The sequence below is a fragment of the Parus major genome, chromosome 1 (genome assembly GCF_001522545.3).
Source record: "Parus major isolate Abel chromosome 1, Parus_major1.1, whole genome shotgun sequence".
Classification (NCBI taxonomy): Eukaryota; Metazoa; Chordata; class Aves; order Passeriformes; family Paridae; genus Parus; species Parus major.
The window spans coordinates 61,726,602-61,741,552 of record NC_031768.1 but is presented as its reverse complement, the minus strand read 5'-3'; the positions used below and the strand labels follow the sequence as shown (position 1 = coordinate 61,741,552).

Here is a 14,951-nt window from a genome sequence, read left to right as displayed (position 1 = left end):
GAGGGGGGGGCGGGCTGTGGCCGGGTCTGTGGGGGCGGCGGCGCCATCTTGGGGCCGGGAGGAGAGCGGGGCGGTGGGAGGGGTGGGCCCGCTGGGCTGGGCGGGCGGCGCTCTCTGCGTTAATGTATCGTAATTTACCGCGTTTGGTACGCGAACGGGTTGCGTAATTTCACTGCTGGCCTCCGCTCTTCATCTTTGCTGGCTGCTGTATGAAGCGCTAAGTTATCCCTTCTCTTTTCTGTTGGAAGTGTGAAAATAAAGTTTTGTATCGCCCTTTAAAATTTTCAGCTGCGTTGCCTTTGCGAGTGTTGGTGTTGTGGCCATGTAAAAATGTTTGTGAGAGGGGCAAAAATATAACCCCACTCTTAAAAAGCAGAGAGAGAGCTTTTTTTTGTTTTTTGTTCCTTTTTTTTTGCCACCACTTTAAAACTGTAGAGATAAACACGATATGCTTAAATAATTGTGAAAATATTTGAAGTCTTGTAGATACTGCCACTCTTGTGGCAGGGGTTAGAAATGTGATTATTTTGGGGACGGGGATGCTGTGTTACGTGACTTGGAGCTCTCACCTGGCCCAAGATCCTCCAGAAAATTTTGATGTCCAGCATCTGCTTTGTACCTCAATAAAGTTTTCAAAAGTACTTCTATAAAGTTATTAAAAAGAGACCTCTCCCTTGTAATTGTTCATTTTAAAATTAAGCACATGCTTTTCTTGCTCTTGGAACATTCTGCATTATGAGATGATGCTTGCAGATTACTTTTGCTTTGCTGAATTATTAATACATGCGCTTGTGAATACTGAATGTTAGGAAACACTTGTGGCTTTACAATTGTATATACAGAATAAACAAAATACAGAGAAGATGGAGCCCAGTGCTAGAAGAATCTGAAAGAACATAACTGCCTGCCTCAGAAAATTTTGAATTTATGACTATATTAGAAAGTACTAATAGATGTTGCTTACTATTTGAAGCAAAAAGAATGAGAATTACATCTTTCTTAAAACAAAATTAATTACTTAGGACAAAATTAATGAGTAACTTTTGAAACATTCCTGAGTTTCCTTCATTTTGCTTTTAGCCTGGAGCTGCAAGATAGGCTTTCTGCAACATAGCAGCAAAGTCTGCCAGTGAACCAGTAAGCTCAGTTCTTCCCAAACTTGTTAGGTGGCAGAAGCTCACAAGCGATGCTGATCTGACATGTCAGCAGCCTGCCTGCAGCTCTCCTCCAGCAGCAGTGCGAGCTTCCCGGAGCTCTGCAGTCTGGACCTGGACAGACTACCTGTACCCAGAGGTGAGAGCAGCACTCCCATGTGCCTACATATTTGCTGGCACCTTTGTTGGGGTGGTAGTGGAAGGACTGACTGTCCTGGTGAATGGTGCTGTTGACTGAATTGCTGAATTAAGCTTTCATTACATAATTCTGGTCTTATGTAGTGAGTTAAAATGAACAATTGCATAGACAGGTAGGGTGCAAGGAGCTCCTTGGAGTGGGAGGAGGTGAACCTGGTCCCAAAGGGATTCATCTAGTTATTTTCTCCAAGGACGTTTTTTTCATCTTGAATGTGGTGGGGATTTGGGTTTTTCCTCATATGACCAGGTAGATTTGGGTATGGTAGAAACACACCAGTCAAACTCCAGCAAACAGCAAAGCAGTCAAAGCCATAGACTTTGAAAAGCCACGGGCATTCAGAAAATATTTTAAAATCCGATAGAACTTTTTGTTCTTTTCTGATGAGCTTGACTCTTTGTTTTGTTGACTCTTCTTAAAAATTGTCATATCTGTTGAATACTTCTGCCAGCTCCTGCACTGTCATATCTTCCCTGTTGTCCTTGATGATTTAACTTGCTCCCTTACAGATGAGTGTCTGCTCTTCATTCTTTCAAAATGCAACTTTAACATAATCTTTTATTACATCGACTAGTTTGTGTGGTTTATGTATAGTCACTTGTTATTCACATGTCTGTCTTCAGTAAGGTAACAGAACAGAGAACAAGGCAATGGTTTTAGTGAGGCATCCTTTGGTTTATCTTAGAAATTTTGCTATTACGCATCATTATCTGTGAAGACACAGGCTAATATTCCCCGTAGGTATGTTGCTCACTAATTGGACTCATCTCAGACTATTTACAGGCCCCCAGTATGTTTTGTTGCTATGTTTTGTAATTCATTTGCTGTTGTAGATATGGTAGAAGGTTTTTTGGATATTATTTTTTTCCAGGTATTAAATGAAAGAAAGGGGAGGTTATGGGTTTCTGAGAAGCCTGTAAATTAATTTTGTTCTACCTCTGGTGTAAGCATGTTTGCATTCTTGGCAACTAAAAATCTAACAAACTGTCTGTTTGAGAAGTGGAGGTTCTAAAATCATAGGCTGTTTAGTCCTAAGGGAATCTTAAAACACAGGCAGAGACTGGCTAGGAAAAGGAAAGGAAAAATTTGTGTCACTGTTTTAACAATAGACTTCTTTCATGTGGAGGACCTAGATGTCTGTTAATTACTAACTGGCTTGAGGGTTTTGGAATCTGGCCCAATATGCTGAAACTTAACCATCCACTGGCTGGCATTTTCTTCAAGGTCTGCGTTTGGAAACTGGTAATGCAATGGATTTCTTCTTCCCTGACTGTTTACGTAGTAGAGGTGTTTTCAGTTTCAGCCATATTTGTCTTGCAGTCTCGGTGTTCATTGCCAGCAAAGATTCCAGGCAGCTGTGTGAGCACAGAAAGCAAGGACTGGTTTGGACTAGATAATGTCAGACCAAACTGAGCAGCATGTGTTGCCTTTGCTGTGCCACAGTCCCACCACAACTGATCAAGACCTAAAACTCTGCCATCTAATTTTGGGTGATGTGAATGAATTAACAAGATCTGAAAGCCTATGATTACAAGTGCACTTGAAAGGGCCTGAGATCTCTGGAAACCAGGCAGTAGATGTATATGATGAAAGGAATCCAAAATAAATGGGTGCCGAAAACCCTTTTTACCTTCATTTTTCTGTGTGAACACAGCAATATATTTATCTGAAATAAATTTTCACTGGTACTTTCTGAAGAAAGGCTTGTGGTTGTAAAGTATTCTGAACTTTTTGATTGCTCTTTGTGGGTTTGCCTGCAGGGTAAAATATGCACACAAACTATTTTCATTAAATGAACATGTAGCAGACATTAAGCAAGCTGCAAGAATTAATGAATTTGTGGTGTTCCTACTCTGAAGGGACAGTCTATGGGGACCCCCGCAACTTCATTCTGATTTGCCTTATAAATCCAAGTGTGGAAGAGCTGCCCTTGTGGTGCCAGCTGATAGAAGCTTGATGGGCTGGTGCTGGTCTTGGTAGCTGCTTTGCCAAGGCCAGAGAGGTGGTGCCTCTTGTAGAATTGGACTTGAACTAATAAAAGCCATCACGAGGAGGCATAGGGAAACAACCTGAAGTCATTATTATGTGTGGTGAAATAACCACTTCTGAATAAAACCGAAACCTGTAAGGTTTCAAATGTACTGAAGGGAATTTGACAAAAACCTTAGAAAATAGGGTAGATATGTGTTGTCGTGGTTCAATGATAGAGCTCTTCATGAGAATATGCTGGACTAAACAGTCCTTAGTTCCTTAGCTTCCTGTGGGGAAATTAATTTAGTTGAAAAAAATTCTAATTTTTTAGTTGGTTTTTTATCTTGATCCAGTTCAATGTGCTGCATCAGAACTTGGTTTGGCTTAACTTTGTAGAGGTATGGAACCAGCAGTAAGGTGTGAAGAACAGGAGGAGCAAGAATGTGGGGGAGTATTGTCCTATTAATATTTATTTCATTTGGGTTTGTTTATAAGCGTCTGAAGGGTCAGGGAAGCCACAGTTCCCTGAACATTTCAAGTTGGCACTGTCAAAGAAAGAAACAGTCCAGATGCTTCTTGGATTGGCCTGTTCCTTTGTGTCATTACTCAGGGGACTAGTTGGGGCTCAAAAAAATCTCCAAAAATCCGAACAACCCCCTCAAACAAACAAAAACCAAACCAAAACACTCAGACAAATAAACAAATAAAACAAAGAAAAACGCCCAAAAAACCAACTAAACAAAAAACCCAAACAAAAACAAACAAACAAAAAACCACCACCAACAACAAAAAAAACCCACAAAAACTTACTTGGCTTATCTATATTTACCTGAATAACTTTTCTTATCTAATTTGCTGTGCAGCCACTTGGTATTTGTGCTTTTCTCAGGGAACTGGAGGTGGCCTAGGTGCAAAATGAGTGTCTGGAAAACAATGGATTGCTTTCTAATTTTATTGTTGGTGTCATTTATCTCAGTTTAAAGTGCTTGAGCCAACTACTTCTATAGTATGAGCAAAATGGTGGTATGGGCAGAATACTTACTGTATCTAGGTTATTTTGGATGGGGCCTGGACCTCTCTGTGTTCTCAACTGTGCTGGATCAAAATCTCCTCCTGCCTTTTTACAGACAGTGGAGACAAGTGGGTTTCTATTGTGAGTGCTTGCTTTTAACTTTACTACCTTTTTCCCCTGTAAAATTCTTGAGTGACTGGAACCAAAGAAGCTATGTTGAAAGTATGTTTGAAAAGTCTTTCACTAAGTGAACTGTGGGCCCAAATCTTTGTAACCCTTTCTTCTTAAGAAAAAAAAAAAAAAAAAAGCTGTTTTTCTTAAGAAATGTTACTCAAGTGACTCCTGTGTATGAATTTGGCATTCCTCTCACAGAAGGGCATACATATCTTATTTGTTACAAAGTAATCACAATTTAGATTACATTCAGGCTGGCAAAAAAAATAAATAAATAAATTTAAAAAAGCTTTATTAAGATTAAATGCTTCTAGACACATAATATACATTTAAAAAAAACCCCACCAGACTGCTGTTTGTCATAGTGAAGTGTGTGGAATTGGTTTCTGTCAAGTTTGTGATCAACCAGTTACTTGAGAAATTTTTGGTAGCATAGTTTGCTTTCACTTAAAGTGAATTATCATTTTTAAGAATGAAATTATTTTGTTATCAAATTCATAGCAAGGTGTTACAACCCTTACATTAACAGATCAAGATGTTTGGTTGCAACCTGGATGTAGAAATCAGCAAAAAGGGGGTTTTTTTAACTGTTTTTGCTGCTGCATATTGTAGAAATATGCATCCCACCTCCTCCTCCAAGGAAATGTTCATGATTGGATGGATTTTTTTTTCCTTCTGTTCTTTTAATATTGTTCAGAGGTAGTTCTAAAAATTTCATACAATTTACATTTAGTAAGTCCTCTACACTTCTCACTTCTCAAAAAACTGGACTTTTAGGGGAGGTACCAGGGTTTGTTTGTTTTGTTTTGTTTTTTTTCTGGCTGTTAAATTTTCATTCAGCAGGCTGATCTGCCTCCCTCTGCAGTCATGTCATTCCTAGAACTGATGCAAGGGAGGTGATGGCAGTAAGGACTAGAATTCTCATTTTGACAGCAATGTGTCCTTAGAGCAACTTTATAAATTGTGAAACAACATTTAAAAATTATTTTACAGCATGAGTTAAAAACACCCCTTCTGATATCACAGTAAAGTTTGTATCTTGTTTTTTTCTGCTGCAAGAGACAATAATTAAGATGGAAGAAAGTACTGTTACGTAACTGGATTTTGAAATGTGGGGACAGTTTTGTGGCAGCCATCGGCTCTTTGGCTGGTCTTTCTTAAAGATCCTGTGTCAATGTAGCACAGAGGCACTTGTACAAATTTATACATCAAATTTATTGCAGCAAAAATACAGTTTGTTTGCTCTTAAGTGTGGGAAGGAAATGATGTGCAGTTTTTTAAGTCATGGCACTGGAGACTGCTGAAGACGGATAATGTTGTGTGAGAAGGGTTCATTTCCAGTAGCTGTAGTGTCCTGAGCACTCAGCTCTTTGGTTTGCCTATTTTCATATGTCAGCAGGGTGACATGGCTGTATCAGCTTTCCCTCTTCAAGTGTACCTTTTAATTGTGTACTCTCACTTTCTGCAGTTCACTGGCAGTCAGACAGCTCTCTTTCACTTTTTCAAATAAGCAAAACTTATTCTGGGCTACCAGTTCATGGTGGTCACTCACTACCTGTTGCTTTTGGCTACAAGAGAAGCTGTCTGCAATATATGATTTATTTGTTGTTGGAAGTAAGCACCAAATTGAACCTTAGAGAGTGGGACTATAAACAGGACTGCATGCTGTTTATAGTCCTCTGTTAGGGTAAATATTGTGTATATCATATAATTCCTTGGAAAAATCTGTGGGGGTTGGGGAGAGGGGGGTATTTTATTATTTTTTTTTTTTTATGAATTAGTTTAAGTAAGTGAGTGAAATAAGGCTGAACCTTCTAAATAAAAGCTTATTACCTAGAAATTGTTTTGACCTTTGGTCCTACTTCTTACCTGCAGACCATTAATAGGTCTTGTCTTTTACATTACAATCCATGTTTAGGTCTGTAGCTGCTTGCAACATCTGTACTGCTCTGTTTGCAAGCATCACACACAGCCTTGGGCAAAATATGGAAGTAAAAGATAAAGTGCTTTAGGTTGAAGGCAGTTTGAATAAGGAGAGGTTTGAATGTACTCTGAGGTCAAGCTGTCTTGGTGGTCTTCAGGTTGTGTTTTTGGAAAACTTTTACCCTTCAAGAAATCAGCATTAATGTGAGGAGGTACACTCCACTACAATTCTTCAGTGTTCCACCCTTTTGTCAGGGAAGGGAAGATGCTAGCAGAGGATTTGCTGAGATATCCTTATGCTATTCTGGTTTCTTGGGCAGCAGTTAAGTGCTAGTTAAAAATGCACAGAGACGTTATCCATTGTTTTTCTTCCCTTGCTGAACTCCCTCCACACTGTAAACTGTCTCCTCACCAGGGTTCCTAAGGTTTCAGCGCAGGTCATCAGGCCATGGGAGAAGACTGCTGCAAAAACTTGAGGGATTCAGCAAATCTTCTCTGTGCAGTGTGATGTGCTGCTACATCACTGGTACACTTCTAGCCCTGCCTGCCAGAGTGTCTCCCAAAGCTGGGGAGCAGCTGAGGATGTGGGAACACTCAGCTGTCTGGAATAGGTACAAAAAGAGGGTTTCAGCAAATGGAGGAGTCACGTCTTGACTTAGAAATGGTTCCAGGGCAGCAGCCAATATATAGGAATAAGTACAAGTAAGTTTTATAAAGATGATTACAGAAAATTCACTGGGTTTTCTTTAGGATTTAAGGCTAATAAGAAGTTTAAGAATGCCAGGAGCAAAAAGAACAGTGACATCTGTCTGATGGCTGTGCTGAAGTTGTCAACAATGATGCTGAAAATACAGAACTGTTCCATATTTCTGTAGTGAGAACGAAGATGAGTATTACAAATGATCACATAGCTGTGAACATATCCATCATATTACAGCAGTAAATAAAGACCGACAGAATACTTTCAAAAATTCATGGAGACTAAGAATTTATTTCTTTTTGCTGTCTAATGTAAAACTCCAAAATTTTAAGGATTGTCATGAAGCAAAATATTAAACATGATTAATAGAAAATATATTATAAAATGTCTAGTATTTCAGTTAGATTATGGGTTTGATGTATTCTGGCTAAGAAAATCAATCTTGCAAATATTACTGTCAATAAGAATATTTTAATTGTTATATAATTTTTTTGATGCTCAGTCATTGGATGTTTGTTTGCAAAAAAAAAAAAAAACCCAAATGAACACACAGTTGAAAGAAAATGCACAATCCTTTCTGACAGTTTTATCTAGGCCACGCAGAGTAGAAAGTTGACAAATGATGGCATAGCCTCATGTATTTGATTGAATCAAAGAGCATGTTGTCTGACTCTTTTGAAAGTTGGACTCAAAGCTTTGTGAAGTTAATAACCATGGGAAGAGGCTGGCTATGCCTGAAAAGATGAGGAACAGTATCTGAAAATACTTCAAGGTGTCAAAACTCATGGGCAACAGGCAGTGGACAAGACACTTCCCTGTAGATAAGCGGTAGCCAAGAGCTGAGAGGAGTTGAATACACAGAATGCAGAGTGGGAGATTTCTTTTGCAGTATTAACAACCTCACTTCTGTAATACAATCAGATCTGATGGGTTATCTTCAAGATATTTTTTAGTTGAAGTTGTAAGTATCAGAAAACTGTATCTGTACACTTAACGTAGGTGGTGGTGATGAAGAAGTAGATTTTGAGTTTGTTGAAGTGATTTGATCACATACCTATACATGAATAAAATAGAAATCCTTCAAAGAACACGCATTTGCAAACACAGGAATCTTAGTGGCAGGGAGCAGAAAGTAAAACAGAATATGAATTTGCAGAAAAGGAAAAAACCCCAAACACTGAAAGTGGTAACCAATTAACTGTTGCACTCTGTAATTAATGGACTTCACAGATTGTCCAGCACTAAAAATTAGTGTCAAGATACAAAATCTTTTAAAATGCTCCTCTTGTTCAAGAAGCTGTTAAGCTTCTGGAAACCAGACTAAATATTTGAATTTTTAAAACTCCTTTGCTGGTAGTAACAGTACATTCAAACCTGTCCTTATTCAAACTGCCTTCTTTTATTGTTTTGAGAAGAACAAAAACATCTATTTCAAACGTATTTTAATTCCAAACAAGGTCTTATTTCATAAGTGTAGGAATCATATAGAACTTGTCTTTAGTTTTGAAAGAAATGCCAGTCTGTGTGACCTGTCACAGAGTCATACTATTTTTTACTTATGAACTTCTGTGTCATCTGCTTTTAGTTTTTTTTTTAATGGAAAAACATAAGAATAGGTGATGTGGTTCTTGGGTTAAATGATAAGGTATTAAATAGCTTACATTCACATCTTTGGCTGCTGTGCAGCTCTCTGGATCCAGGCCTTTGTGCGCTGAAATGTGTCAATGGAAGTTCTTACGCTTGTGAAGGTAATTTCATCCCATGATGACAGCTAGCAGGAGAGCTAGATGTCTTGCTCTGGTTATGGAAAGTTGAACTGATAAGACTTTTGCTGGGTGATCTTCTCGTGGGATTCTGCCCACTCTCAGGAAACAAGCCATTTCTTTTCAGTGGTTCTTGGGTGGAAACTCCAAAATTTGCAACAATGCCAGACATAATTTTGTGTCCTTATAGGCACTGCAGTTCTGAAAGAAACAGTTTTGAGACTTCCCTCTGAATTCGGCTATTGGGCCTACAGGTCTTATAAATTCAAGGCTCTGCATGCATATACATTAGAAAATATGTTCTGCAGGTGATCAGGCTCAGTATCTAGCTAAAAATATTATTTTTTTTGCAAAGATAGTAGATAACTTCTCATGTCTGGGCTAATACAGCTTGAGACTCTTTTTTCATTTGAGAGGCATACACCTTACTTATTTTCAGTGTTAAAAATGACTTTTATAAGTGGACAGTAGCAGTCTTTTACCCTTCAGAGGTGTAGATTTTGATGGTAGATAAAGTTATTTTATGAATGCACACTGCAAAAATGGAGAAGAAAATTATCTGTTGCTTCTGTGGGAAGGTAACAGGTATGTGAGTGACCCTTAGCATGAGAAAACTGATTTCTTAAACTATTTTCAGAGGGTGTGACAAAAGTTTGTCTATAAAGAGTATAGATCTGTGTGCTGTGTGATATTGAAGCTGTCAGATTTCATTAAGAGATGTCTCAAAGAATGATGTTTGCCAAGAAGATTTCCGTGAGTATATTTGACCTGTTACAGCCTATATATCTAGAGCTTGCCATTAATGTTACGTGGTGAGTGGTTTTCTTCCAGGTATCCAGAGCCTGTCAGGGATCTCCACTGTTGAGGCTACATAGAAATGGAGTTGAATCAAAGCACACCCAGGTGCCGGAGCTGCTCTCCCTCCAAAACAGAAATTGTCCTAAAGACAAACACACTGCTCATGTTGGTCCTTGTTCAGGACAGATTTGGTTAAAAAATGCCAGTCTGCAGCATGCCTGCTTCCATTTAAGGACTGCAAGGCATGACCCTGGTTTATTAATTAAAACAAAAGGAACTCAGCCCTTAATTGGACACTCTGTATGTGTCTGACATAATAATTCATTTGTAATGTCAGTTGTTGGTCAACACGGATGGGGAGAACATCAAATGGCTTTTTAGTAGTGTGGGAATGTGCGTGGATAGATTTTCCCCACTGGGGAGTAACAGTACTGGACCTAAAAGGATACCCTACAGGTTAATTTGCTCAACAGAGTCAACTTTTGGCCAGGAATGGACTACAGAGGTCTTTAGGAAGGCACTGGAGGTTTTCCTGGGACCAAAAAAATACATTACTAAAATCTGAGATAGGGGCTTTGTAACAACATGGACTGTTCACCACCTAACAGGAAAGTAACATTAAAGTTGTGGTAAAATACTTTATGTGGGACAGAAAAGTGCAAGCACCCTGTGTTTCATCAAATGGCCATGTATCTGTCACATGAAGGCAAATGTGTTTGCAATCTGACAAATGATGAATATAATTGTTTTTCAGGAGGAATGACTTTGGGGTGCTTGTGAAGACAATTTCTCCTTGTGCAACTTGAGCTTGGTGAGTTCTCAAGGTTCCCTGTCCTTTTCCAATATGTTAAACTAATGTCACAGGACAAAACTGATAAAGAGTAAAATGTGAGAAGTTGTGGGTTCTCTTTGTCCAGGGAGCAGTGTGTGATTTTGGGCAAGTCAGTTTAGAGCAGTACTTGATTAAGTATAACAGCCATTTTTCAAGAATATAGTAGTGCTTGGGTTTCATTATTTGACACTGAGAAAAAACTGTAATTTTTCATCTGAAAGCAGCAGTTTAGACTTTTAGCCTAATATTCTGGTTTTGTTCTGACTGTTCTGCTTTAGTAGGATTCTTAACCCGCATGAGAAAAGACTCAGAAGTTTGTTGTGTCTGTGGGCATGGTCTCTGGAGACCTGCATCACACGAACTGCAGGACTGTTATCCCAGTCTGCAGGAAAAGGACACAAGTAAGCTGGGCACTGCCTGCTGTGTTTGTTTGTGTTCCATCACCGTAGTGTCAAAGCGCCTTATGGTTTTGAATGCATAAATTTTCCAGTAGAGAGACTAAGTGGCTTTTCCAAGATCACATAGTGTGACATAAATAGGAACTGACTCTCCTTAGGTCTGAACTCATCTTCTTCATGAGTACAACACCATGTCTCTAGATGGGACTTTCTGGTAGTACTTGTTCCCTTGTCTAGGGGTGACCACCTGAAAAATACAATGGTTCTTCAAGTAAATCCTGTCTCTGGTGCCCTGAAGAAGGAACTAACTGGAATGCAATAAATTGATGCTGGAGTCTGTCTTGTTTGGCCCCTCATCTAGAGAAAATAGCAGTCTCTGAGCTGAATTGGCTGCTCAGTCTCGACAGTCAGAAGCAATCTTGAGCAATCTGTTGTATCTGAGTATTGCAGAAGTGATTTAAGAGTCTCCCTAGAAGGGGAATAGCGCTCCTTTGGGATCTTTAAAGTGAAAGGTGTGTAACTTCATCACGGTGATTTTGGATCATGCTTCTGGAAACCTCAAAGGTGTTAATTGCCAGAAGGAGAAGAAGAGTAGAGTAGTCCTTCCTCTGGTATATGTTTCTTTTTCTACTTTTCTCTTGGTTGTCAGCTCCTCTAAGAGATGGGATTTAACAGAGCTTTGTCTTATCCAGAATGATGATTCCTATCTCCTGATATTCTTTAACAGTACATTTTAGAGTGCACACCTTTGGGTGTTGCTTGGTGCCACCTCAGTTTCCTCATACTAAATTGGGTGTTACAGTGAGCCCCTCACTGGAGCATTTAACTTGTGTTTTTAATTTTGTGTTTAACTTAATTTTGTTTGTCTGCAAGTCATCCTGAAAGCATCTGATGAAAAATGCTTTAGCCTTCTGTAGCAGTGATCAGTAGAAGAAAAGTCTTGAATTGCAAACTGCCTTCCAGCTTGTCAGAAACAGCCGCACGTTGTGTATCAAGAAATTATAGTCATCAAAGGGCAGTTGATCTGCCCAACATTTTCACTGCATATCACTGTTGCTGAGGTGAATATACACTAATACAGCTTTCAGCTTCAAGCACTCTTAGGAAGTGTAAAGTTCTGCTTAGGGGTGCTCCATTGTCTTTGACCATCAAAGAAGTTGTAGGGGACATATATAGGGTTTTTGCATTAGTGTGCCTGGGGGAAGGGGATGTCTTAATCTGTGGTTAACCCTGTGCTGCCTAACATTAAGAAAAGTGCTTGGTGCAGCTTATGGAGACCAGGAACTAAATTCAGTATTTTCAAGAGACTAAACACTTTTTATATTGTTTGACTGTTTCAGAAATGGGAGATCGCAGATAAATGCTTTTATACACTTAAAATAACTTCTCAATTCCACAAAGAAAAGCATTTTTTTAGTGTGCTGCAATAGAAACTGCAACACTGGCACACATGTGATGAGTGGTTTTAGGTCATCAGCAAAGCTCTTTTTGTTGCACCACTTGAAATTATCTTTCTTCTTCCCATTTTTAATTCTGTGGATGGACCTTGAAGAAACAAACAAACATGGCCACTAGGGTGATTGACAGTACAGAACTGGGATAGAAACAATTTGGAGAGGTGAAAGCTTTAATTATTTTAAAAATACTTGCATGGCTCTTCAGTCAGTCACCTATTTTGGGGCGCTAGTTTCTGTTTGCAAGGTAAAAAGCATGATGTTGTCATAATTTTACTGTTCCTCTGCTCGTAAAAGTGGGAGTGCAGGTATGGTTATCATTTGTGTTTTGTGTTGGGACACAGTAGATAAGGGGCACAATTAACATTTTATAAGTGACTTTAGGGCAGACATAAAATTTTAATGTGCTATATTTTTCAGTTGTTGGGCTCTAGTAACGTTCTTTTTAGACACAATTCCCTTGAGAGTAGGAATGCTCAAGGAAAGGGATTCATTTTAGTTGGCTTTCTCTAATAATGGAGCTGGATGCCTTTAGAATGAGTAAACTTTTAAATACACTGGCCTGTACATGAAGTATTAGTACACAAAAGTTTCTGGTAGAAAAGCCACTGTCAGTGCTTAGTTTCTGGAGTGATTGTACACATGAATAACTTATTCAGTAAAAATTCATGAGCAGTTTATAAGAGCTATTGCAGATCTTAAAAACCCCCAAAACCCCAGCTAAACCAGACATCTTAGCAACTGTATTTGCATTAAATAAATGAGGAAGGAAAAGGCCGTATGTACTTAAAAGCGCTAGAGGGAGCTAGGAGGAAGAAGAGGGGAAAATAATCGTTGAAGACATGTCTGCATTTTTAGGAGTAGCTTATATAAAGCATCCATTTAAATCCTTCCACTCACTTCAGCTAAAATGCAGCTACAGGTCAGCCACTGCATCTTGCTGCTCTCTGTTTTCCACACTTCACTGAAGAAATTTTAATTTTCTAGTCCCAAGAGAGGCCAGAAGCTTTGCTGCTTTTAACATGGCTGTAGGGAAAGCCACCTGCCTCCATAGACTGTACCCCTTTTTCTGCCTTATTTTGCATTTGGATGAGCAGCCAAATGTTAATTTGCCTTTTGGTGCTGGTAGCTGTTTTGGGGGTACTGACATACAGACTCAGTTCCAAGCTTGTCTCTCTCCAAGATTACATGGAGAGAAAGTGTGAGTGTTGCATGTCTGTATTTGGGTTCTACTTGATGAAGAAGAATTCATTTGCATTAATCTGAAGTGACCACATTGCTCTGAAGAAATTGAATGTCTGTGAACTCGCAGAATAACAAAGAAGTATGAAGTTACTGTAAAGCATCTTATTTTATGAGGTTTTAGAAGTGTTGTTGGGTACTTTTTATATTGCTGTGCCGTAAAGCTAATTGCTCTGAGTTAAAGTGTAACAGCTTTACGATGTAGATTATATAAATTACTTGTTTTCAGTTCCCCTCCACCCCAATAAACTGCCAAAATGTTGATATCTTGGGATTTGTAAGAATAGCATGAAATCCTGTGGGGGATGTTCTTCAGTTTTCAGGTTTTGGAGGGTGGGGGGATCTTTTTAGTATGCTAAAGCTTCTCCTCTTGATATTCAGCATTACACAACTAAACCTGTTGCTGTGGAGAACTGAATTTTGATGGCCTGGGGCATTGAGCAATTTGGGGGGAAGGAAGGATTTTGTTGTTATTATTATTAGAGGCTGCTTAGGGCTTTGGAATGCTGGAAGTAATCTCAGAGGAGGTACACAGACTGGAAGTGGATGATTAAATAAGCAGAATTAATATATATATATGCTGTGTGTTTATCATCTGCTGCTGTAATTTATTTAATTCATTGTTGAAGTTCCCTAATTTCTCTTTTCCACATTAGAAGGAAAATGGAAAGGGCAGGGAAAATCAACCAGAGTTTTCTTCCTTTGTTTTTTATTAGATGGAATGATTTTAAGTTATGAAAGCAGGGACAAATGTTTCTCAAAAGTACTTTAACCATGCCTTAGCCTGAGGACTCTGCTCTCTTTAAAGGAAACAAATATAATGAAATTTAAATATGTGGAAGTTGGAGTACTTTAGCAGTGCAGAGATTTTTTTTTTCCATGTACTTTGAGATTCTAAAGATTTTTTGTCTATTTTAAATTACATCATTCTAGATTTTAGATGACTACAAATTAAGAATTGAAGAAAACATTTTTGGAAATGTTTAATAACCTCTTGGCAAAAAAAAACCCCAAAAACACCAACAGGTAAGAGCACCAAGTAATTATGGCTTAATTAACACCTTAATGGACAGGGCCTTTTCCTGTCATCTGAGAATTAACTCTACTTAAGATAAAACAGAGAATCTTTTTTCCCCTGCCCCTTTAGCTACCTTGTTTTGCACAGTTTCTTCTTCTGCAATGAAGGCATGGAGGCAGGTGGGTTTCTTGCTCTCCTGCTCTGTAGAGGGCTCCTATTAAAGCCCTAAAATACTTCCTCAGGTAGAAGATGAGCAAAGTTGGACTGTAATTGAGTGCAAATTCAGTTTATTGCTCTGAATCAGGAAAACAAGCCT

The 14,951-nt window shown here is 38.8% G+C and overlaps 1 protein-coding gene across 5 annotated transcripts in view; it reads left to right on the top strand.

Annotated features, from left to right (window-relative positions):
* Positions 1-1,080: 1,080 nt before the first annotated feature.
* Positions 1,081-14,951, top strand: part of CAB39L (calcium binding protein 39 like) — a 60,005-nt gene continuing 46,134 nt past the window's right edge. For 3 of the 5 annotated variants that reach the window (XM_015630161.3, XM_015630152.3, XM_015630127.3), the window contains exons 1-2: positions 1,081-1,293; positions 10,446-10,502. The gene's annotated coding sequence lies outside the window, so the exon portion shown is untranslated. Of the gene's footprint in view, positions 1,294-10,445; positions 10,503-14,550; positions 14,644-14,951 lie in introns of all 5 variants that reach the window. The other 2 variants (XM_019007058.2, XM_033514861.1) reach the window with 2 other exon arrangements.